The sequence below is a fragment of the Grampus griseus genome (genome assembly GCF_964374135.1).
Source record: "Grampus griseus genome assembly, chromosome: 8".
Taxonomy (NCBI): domain Eukaryota; kingdom Metazoa; phylum Chordata; class Mammalia; order Artiodactyla; family Delphinidae; genus Grampus; species Grampus griseus.
In genome coordinates this window covers 104,976,040-104,985,002 of record NC_139002.1, presented here as the reverse complement: position 1 = coordinate 104,985,002, position 8,963 = coordinate 104,976,040, and positions in this window count along the sequence as shown.

Here is an 8,963-nt window from a genome sequence, read left to right as displayed (position 1 = left end):
ACGCCCCGCCCCCGCTCTTTGCACTTCTCAGCCTACCTTCTGAGATCAGCCTCGGCAGAGCCTGGAACCAGAGCACATCAAGACAATGAGGTCCCCTCGTCAGTGGGCGACACCACCATCCACTCAGATACTCAAGCCAGAACTCCAGGCATCATCCTTGGCTCTCCATCTCCCCCTTCCCTAATCTGTCACCACACCCTCTTATGTGGCCTCCAGATAAGAATCTTCTTAAACCTGTCTGCTTCTGAGGATCCCCACAGCTGCTGCCCTGATGCAGGCCCTGACCAGAGATGCCTCTCCCCAGTCTAGATCTGATAGGGTTACTGCCTGCTTAGCACTGAGAAGCAGTGCTCCCGGACCTCTGGGGCTGCTGAGAGTGGGAAATCAGAGGAGGGCCCACTCTGCCCAAAGTAGATCAGGTGAGCAAGTTCCTTAACCTGCAAGTCAAGGTCTTGGATGAGTGGGTCCTGCTCCCCTCTCAGGCCTGTGTTGCCACCATCCCCTATGCCTGGGGTCCCCCCACCAGCCTACCCATCAGTTTTTACCTCTGTGCCTTTGTTCTTCTGCCCTGTGTCTGGAAGCACTCTGTGTGCCCTCTTCCCTGGCTAATTCTTGCTCATCCATTAAGCCCCACCTCCTCCAGGTAGCCTTCCCCAATCCCCTGTCTCCAATTCTGTCCATCTCCAGTTCTGCACTAACTGCCTACTTCCTTGATTTGAGAGCATCGTCAGTTGCAAGATGCATCATTTCAAGTTTTTGACAGAGGGATGGGATGTGTGTGTGTGTGAAGCTTTATTAAATGTTTGCATCCATTGGAAAATGCATCCTGATGTTAGAAATGCTAACGTATAAAAAAAAGTGTTCAGGGCTTCCTTGGTGGTGCAGTGGTTGAGAGTCCGCCTTCCGATGCAGGGGACACGGGTTCGTGCCCTGGTCCGGGAAGATCCCACATGCCGCGGAGTGGCTGGGCCCGTGAGCCATGACCGATGAGCCTGCGGGTCCGGAGCCTGTGCTCCGCAACGGGAGAGGCCACAACAGTGAGAGGCCCGCGTACTGCAAAAAAAAAAAAAAAAAAAGGGGTTCATACCTCCTCCCACTGCCCACCGTGGGACCTGGCACAGAAAAGTAGAGTCAATGTTTGATGAATGAATGAGTGACTGAGTGAATGAGCTCCACAGCCCAAGGTGGCACATGGAGTTTGGGGTAGAAGACGGCCAGAGGCACAGGAGGATGCACCAGAAGGCCTCTAACTTCCTCTCCTCCCGCCTCTCCCCAACTCTTCTGGACTCTAACTACGGCCACCTGGGGTTTCTGGAACCACTCCTATTTAAAAATCCTGTCTAAAGAACTCATCAGACCAGAGTCCCCGTGAATTCTGAAAAGCCAGCCATCCTGCTCCCGGAGGTGGCCCTACCTCCCCGACACCACCTGAAAGCCCAGAAGGCCCTTCCCAGCCACTGCCCAACCCACAACCCAGGCAGGCCTGAAGCTGGGGTTGAAGGAGGGGGGGGGATGGAGGGACGGAGGGACAGAGAGAGAGTCTCCAGGGCACCCCTCACTGATTCCTGGGACCCTGGAAAGCAGCTCTTGGAAGCCCTGGGCTGGGGCTTTTTTTGGGTAGTGCTGCCCTCTGGTGGTTGAGGGAAGGTCGATTGTCAACCTGCCTTTTCAGGCTGGCTTCAGTCGTTTTCAACCAACTTTGGTGCCTAGACCGTGTCAGCCTCTGGCTGGAATGCTAGGAGTGAATGAGGAGTGGAACCCCGTCTCTGCCTAGCTGGCAGGACTGCAGATACATCATTACCTGGCATCTTGCCCAGATGACTAGTAGGTGTTGCAAATTTAACGCGTCCCACACTGAGTTCTGGCTCCGCACCCGGCCCGGTCCCACCTGCTCCTCTCCCGCCTCCCCATCTCAGTAGTGGCTCCTTCCTCCTCCGAAAAAACCTCCATTCCTCTCTTCCCTCACTTGCCTCTGCCGGCCCCCCCCCCGCCCCCACATACACATGCTCTCATCCAGCCTGTCCTGTCGACTACCTGGTGTATCACCCCAAATCCTTCCACTGTGCCCTGCTAAACCCGATCTGAGTCCCATCACCTGGGGCTGCCTGGCACTGATGCCTGCACCAGCCTCCTCCCTGCCTCTCCTCTAGCCAGAGTTTTTTTGTTATTTATTTATTTATTATTAAATAAATAAATTTACTTATTTATTTATTTTTGGCTGCACTGGGTCTTCGTTGCTGCGCGCACGCCTTCTCTAGTTGTGGTGAGTGGGGGCTCCTCTTCGTTGTGGTGCGCCGGCTTCTCATTGCGGTGGCTTCTCTTGTTGCAGAGCACAGGCTCTAGAAGTGCGGGCTCAGGAGTTGTGGCTTGCAGGCTCTAGAGCACAGGCTCAGTAGTTGCGCTGTGGCATGTGGGATTTTCCCGGACCAGGGCTCAAACCCATGTCTCCTGCATTGGCAGGCGGATTCTTAACCACTGCGCCACCAGGGAAGTCCCTATTTATTTATTTATTTTGGCTGCGATGGGCCTTAGCTGTGGCGGGTCTTAGCTGCGGCACGCGGGGACCTTTAGTTGCAACATGCGGGAACTAGTTCCCTGACCAGGGATCAAACCCAGGCCCCCTGAAGTGGGAGTGTGGAGTCTTAACCACTGGACCACCAGGGAAGTCCCTAGCCAGAATTTTTACAGGCCTAAATCTAACCCCGTCTCCAATGACCACCCCTGCACTTAGGGGAAAACCCACCCCTCTCTGTGGCCTGTGAGACCTGCAGTCTGGCCCCTGCCCATCTGTCTAACTCAGCCCACTCGCCCAACCCTGTGCCCTTTATTCTCCAGGCTCTCTGGTCTTCCTTCTGTCACTACAACAAGCCAAGTTCATTTCCACCTCTGGGTGTTGACTTTATAATTCCCCTTGCCTGGAATGACCTTCCTTTCCCTCCTTTCCGGCAAGAAAGACTCCTGCTCACCCTGCATCCCGAGGGCTGCAAACTTCCTGTTCATTTTTAGTGAAAAAAAAAAAAAGTTCTTGTTCAGGGGGCTCTCCCCGGGTGCCCCCATTTGTTGTGGTCACTGGTGCACTCTTCAACCCTTACCATGGCACTGGGCACAAAGTTAGGGCCACAAGGAGAAAGAGGATTCAGTGGTGGCCCAGTCTGGTGAGGAAGAAGACCCCTAAATGAATGCCTCTAATTAACCTGGCAAGAGCTATAATGTGAGGAGATGGGGAGCTCAGGAGAAGAGAGTCAGGGGAAGAGTTGGGGAAGGTCTTGAACTTGACATTGTATGCACGTGAGCATGAGTGAGTTTGGGGGTGAGGACTGGCATGTGCCAAGGCCCAGGGGTGCAAGTTTCCTCCTGCTGGGGCTTCACCTCTTGGTCTGCATCCTGGGGTTTGAAGATCCAGGAGGATGAGCTTGAGGGCTTCCCAATCTGTACACCTCACCAGGGGTGTGCAGATTAACCAGGAGAAACTCCTGCCTATAGTGGACAGCCACCTCTTTGATGTCCCGGGGCCCAGACAGTGCCAGGCTCTGGCTAGGCTGCTGGGACTTCACCTCATTTACTCATCCACTTATCCAACAATATTTGTTGAGCTCCTACTACATGCCAGGCACTGGTGCTTGGCCTTGGGGATCCAACATAGAGAGAGACAGTGAATCTATGGGCAAACCATACATAATAATAAACACTGACACTTACTGGGTTCTCCTCACGTGCAGGGCACTGTTCCTAGAACCCAGATGATCTCATTTAATGCTCAAAACATCCTTATGAAGCAAGTGACATGTTATTGTAAGAGCCAGCAGCCTCCTCAGGTGAAGTCGGGGAAACCTCTGCGGATTGGCACTTTTGCCAGAGCTAGGCTAGGAGAGAAGCAGCTTTGCTAGGGGCAGGGAAAAGAGCTTTCCAAGCATGTGGAACAGCAAGTGCACAGGCCCTGAGGGAGGAAAGAGCCTGGTTATCCAGCAGGTTCCTACATCTCCAGGAGACAGGCTCTTTGCTCCCTCCCGCACAGTCCAAGGACCTTTGATGGCCCACAACTCTGGGCCAGGCTTCCAGACCGCTGGCTCCGCCTGACCCACTTCCCTGGAGCAGCGGCTCTCCTCGGAACCCTCCGTAAGGTCACGAGACCCACGGCTGCCCCTGGCCCCAGTCTCCTTTTCCGCCTTGGAGCTTCCGCGCGGCGTGGCCCCGCCCCTGAGTCCGGCCCCGCCCCTGAATCAGGCCCCGCCCCAGCCCCGCCCCAGCACCCGGCCCCCTTCCGGGGCCGTTCCCAGCACGCATGCGCCTCGACGTCCGAGGCTCAGCCTGGCGCTAGGTCGTTCTGCCTTCCCACCGTAGGTGTCTGTGCCTTGACCCTCTCAGCCCGCCAGTGAGTGACCCAGTCGGGGTCTCTAGCCCCCACCGGCCCCACTGTGGCGACTGGTACTTGCCGTGTCAGGGGGAGGGAGGATGTGTTCGGAAAAGACCTGGGGTCAAATGCTAGTGCCACTTCCTGCTGCCTCTCTGGGTGCCTTAGGCAAGTTACTGAACCTATCTGAGCACTGCCTTTCTCATCTGTACCCGGGGCGCCTCCCTCCTGGCCTCACTGGATTGTTTTGAGGATAAACGGAGATGTGTGTGCAGTGTTGAGCCGAGGGAGATGGCTTGTCGAGTGGCCACTGTCCCGAGTACCTTGGGCCTCACTTGTGCCTCTCTCTCAGCGTCCTCCATGGTCTCTTTTCTCCCATTTCTCTTCTCCCCTCCTCCTTTCTCTACCTCTTTCTCTGCCTTTCCTTTTCTGGGTCTTTCAGGGTGTTTCTCTCTGGGTCTGTGTCTCTTTCTGCTTCTCTCCCTCTGTCTTGCCATCCTAGCACTGTCATGGCACAGTCTGGGGGCATAGCAGCTGGACTTCCTGCCCCCCTTGTAGCTCTCTGGAGTGGGGCGGGTGGGGAGGCAGAAGTGCCAGGCTGAGGGCAAAAACAGGTCCTCCCTGACGTTGGGTGTCTGCTCTCACTGTTTCCTGCCCGTACATGGGTGTCAGCGCTGAGGTTTCCTTTCCGGCCTGGCACCTGGAAAGGTGGTGGTAGGGCGAGTCTCCCCAGCCCGCAAGTGCCAGGCCTGCTCTGCTGCTGGCCACCCAAATGGCACTTAGCACAGAGGTGGCCTGCGAGGGTGGGGGGAGCTGGTATTGGCCCTCTTCCCAGGTCTAGCTACATCATTTGTGGGGTCCACTGCAAATAAAATGCACGTCCTCTTGCTCAAAAATTTCAAGATGATGACAACAGTGCATTAAACTAAGTGTGGGGCCCATCTGAGGGCAGGGCCCCGTGTGACTGCGTGGGTCACTCACCCATGAAATTGGTCCTGCTTCCCTCTCCTATAAATCCACTTTTCATTATGCTCAGTAAATTTCCTTATCCCTCGACTCCCAGGGCAGATGAAGGGGGTAAGCAGAGCTAGCTAAGTCTAGCCCCACCCTTAAGAAGTTCAAAGTGCCATGGGAGGGCTTCCCTGGTAGCGCAGTGGTTAAGAATCCGCCTGCCAATGCAGGGGACACGGGTTCAAGCCCTGGTCCAGGAAGACCCCACATGCCACGGAGCAACTAAGCCCGTGTGCCACAACTACTGAGCCTGTGCTCTATAGAGCCTGTGAGCCACAACTACTGAACCCACGTGCCACAGTTACTGAAGCCTGTGCGCCTATAGCCCGTGCTCCGCAACAAGAGAAGCCATCGCAATGAGAAGCACGTGCACCTCAACAAAGAGTAGCCCCTACTCACTGCAGCTGGAGAGGGCCCGTGCGCAGCAACGAAGACCCAACACAGACAAAAATAAATAAATTATTAAAAAAAAAAAAAAAGTGCCATGGGAGGGGGTGTGGACAAACACCCAGCCTGGTTGCTCAGCAGGCACGAGGGAGCTGGGGTAAAGGCTCAAGCTCCAGAGTCCCAGGCCCAGAATTCACGTATGTCCCAGCCCTGCCACTGACCCTTCACTTTACCTCTCTGAGCCTTGGCTTTATAGAATGAAGGCACCTGCCTACCACCCCCTCCCCTGGCTGGGGTATGGGCATGAAATGCCATTGCTTGTACACAGAGGCTAGGGAGCAGGGCGGATAGGACCAACTCTGCAGTCAGTCTCCAGGTTTTACTAGCAAAGACACTTTAGGCAAATGTCTATAACTCAGTTTCTCATCTGTAAAATGAAGATAATAATAGACTTGCTATGTATTTACAGTAGCCAAGACATGGAAGCAACCTAAATGTCCATCGACAGATGAATGGGTAAAGAAGATGTGGTACACACATACGCAATGGAATACTACTCAGCCATAAGAAAGAAGGAAATAATGCCACTTGCAGCAACATGGATGGACCTAGAGATTATCATACTAAGTGAATTAAGTCAGAAAGAGAAAGACAAATACTATATGATATCACTTATATGTGGAATCTAAAATATAACACAAGGGACTTCCCTGGTGGTCCAGTGGTTGACTCGGTGCTTTCATTGCCATGGCCCCGGGCTCAATCCCTGGTCAGTGAACTAAGACCCCACAAGCCACACAGCACAGCCTTAATTAATTAATTAATCAAATATGACATGAACTTATTTATGAAACAGAAACAGACTCACATAGAAAACAAACTTATGGTTACCAAAGGGGAAAGGAGGTGGGGGAGGGATAAATTAAGAGCTTGGTTAGCAGATAGAAACTACTATATATAAAACAAACACGTCCTACTGTATAGTATGGGGAACTATATTCAATATCTTGTAATAAACCATAATGGAAAACAATATGAAAAAGAATATGTATATATACATGTATAACTGAATCACTTTGCTGTACACCAGAAACTAACACAACATTGTAAATCAACCATCCTTAAAAAAAAAAAGTAGAGTTGCTGCGAGGATTCGGAGTTACTTCATGTAGGTGCTTAGAACAGTGCTCAACACATAGTAAGGCTCAGAAGATGCCAGCTGTTTTTACTATGTTGTTGCCTGTGAAAGGTACAGTATGTCCAGGTTAATCCCTTCTGGTTGGTGGGGAAACAGGAAGGGCTTCTGGAGGAAGAGGTGTTTGAAGGAAGGATAGATTTTCATAGTTGTGAGGGTGACACACCCTGAACACAGCAAGCCTGGTGACTACAGAGGTGTCCAGTTTGAGGCCTCTTATAAGCGCCTACCACCAACCTGGTGCTTCTCATTTTACGGATGCCAGTGGCAGGATGAGTTTACACATGACTCTGGAGTGTTACACATGAAGACTGAAGATTTTTGTGTGTGCTTTAGGAAGATTCATAGCTGAATACAGGTTAGATTGGAAACAGGCCAAAAAAAAAAAAAAAAAAAAAGCTGGCAGGATTAACACAAGAAAGGAGGGGAAAGATGTATGAGGTAGTGAATTTGGAGAACATGACAACAAACTGGCTGTACTGGGGAGGCACAGGCCTCTGGGTATCCAAGCTACTGGGAACACTCAACCCTGTTGCTTGGGCATCTATTATGTGCCAAGCTCTGCGCCAGCTGCTGGGGATGACATGGTGAGCAACACAGTCTGATCCCTGTCCTGGTGGAGCTTCCCAGCTAGCTGGGGAGACTGATTTTAAAGGAGTCCTAAAAACCAGTAGGGTGCTACGGCAGCATATGATCCAGTCTTGAGCAGGGTGGGAGATGGCTTCCCAGAGGAAGTAACATGTAAACTACGGAAGGTGTACCAACAAAGGGAACAGCAAAGGCCCAGAGATGGTGGCACTGAAGTTAGCTGTGAGGGTGGAGGGGAGTAGGAGGGGCAGATGGTGAGTGAGGAAGCTTGGACTTCATCCTGAGACAGACACACTAATGGGTTTTAAATAGAGAAGTAGTCAAATCTAAGAGAAATGTTCTGGCTGCCAACATGGAGGACAGGGGGCTGGCCTAGAGGCTGGGAAGCCTCAGGGCTCCTGCTGGGGTCAAGGTTCTGGACAATGCTGGCTTCACCTAGGGTGGTAGGCGTGAGGTCATCGAGAGGTGGACGATGGGCTCTTGTGATATTTAGGTGGCAAAATTGACACTCTGCCTTCCCCTGCAACATGGAACATGGCCACATCCACATCCAACCTCAGGAAGCGGACTGGGAACCAGCTCACCGTCCAGGACCCTGTGCTTTTCCAGAATGTGCAGCAGAATTGGAGATGGTCCTTAACAGCTTGGTGAGTAGGATGGGCAGGGATCCCCAGATGCCCTGAGGGTAGTGATGAGAGCCTCCTCAAGACCTCCCGGATGGGATTTCAGCTCTCCTGAGATGGTGCAGTCAGGGCTGAGGGCAGCACGTCAGACATTCGTCTAAAGGCTGGAAGCCTGTACTCAATAAGCAGCTGGACAGTGGGACAAATGCCGAATGGAGCCTGCCTGACACACACCTTGTGCAGTGACCTCGAACAGCATTGTCCTTGAGGCCTGTTCTACAGCTGTAGTGGTTGGAGGTTGGCCTCGGCTAATGGCTGTCGAGGATGGCAAGATTAGAAATCCCCAGGCCTGCTCTCAGGAGAGCATCACAGGGGTCCTTCCCAGCTCTCCTTGAGGACTCTGTAGGGCCACTCCAAGCACTGCTTTGTGAGGAAGGGGTGGGGGTCCAGTAACCTCATACTTAAATTTTCACATCTATTAAAAAGTTCCCCTTCATGAAGTAAAATGTTTTGGTGTTTCCATAAGCAAGTGCTGCTTTTTGACATTCAAAAAAGGAAGGCAAGACAAGTAGTAGAGGCACATAGCAGTTCTGCTGCTAACTCAGGGATGAAGCAGGAACTGCGGGCCTGGGGCGGGGGGCGGGCGGGGGGAGTGGGAGGCGAGAGCCTGCAGGACCTTCTGACTCTTCCTCTTTCACATGGACGCACACACACACACCAAGGCAGAAAAGGTTTTGTTGTTGTTGTTGTTGTTGTTTTTAAAACCTTTTTATTAAAAAAAAAAAACCAAATCAAAATATTTCCCATT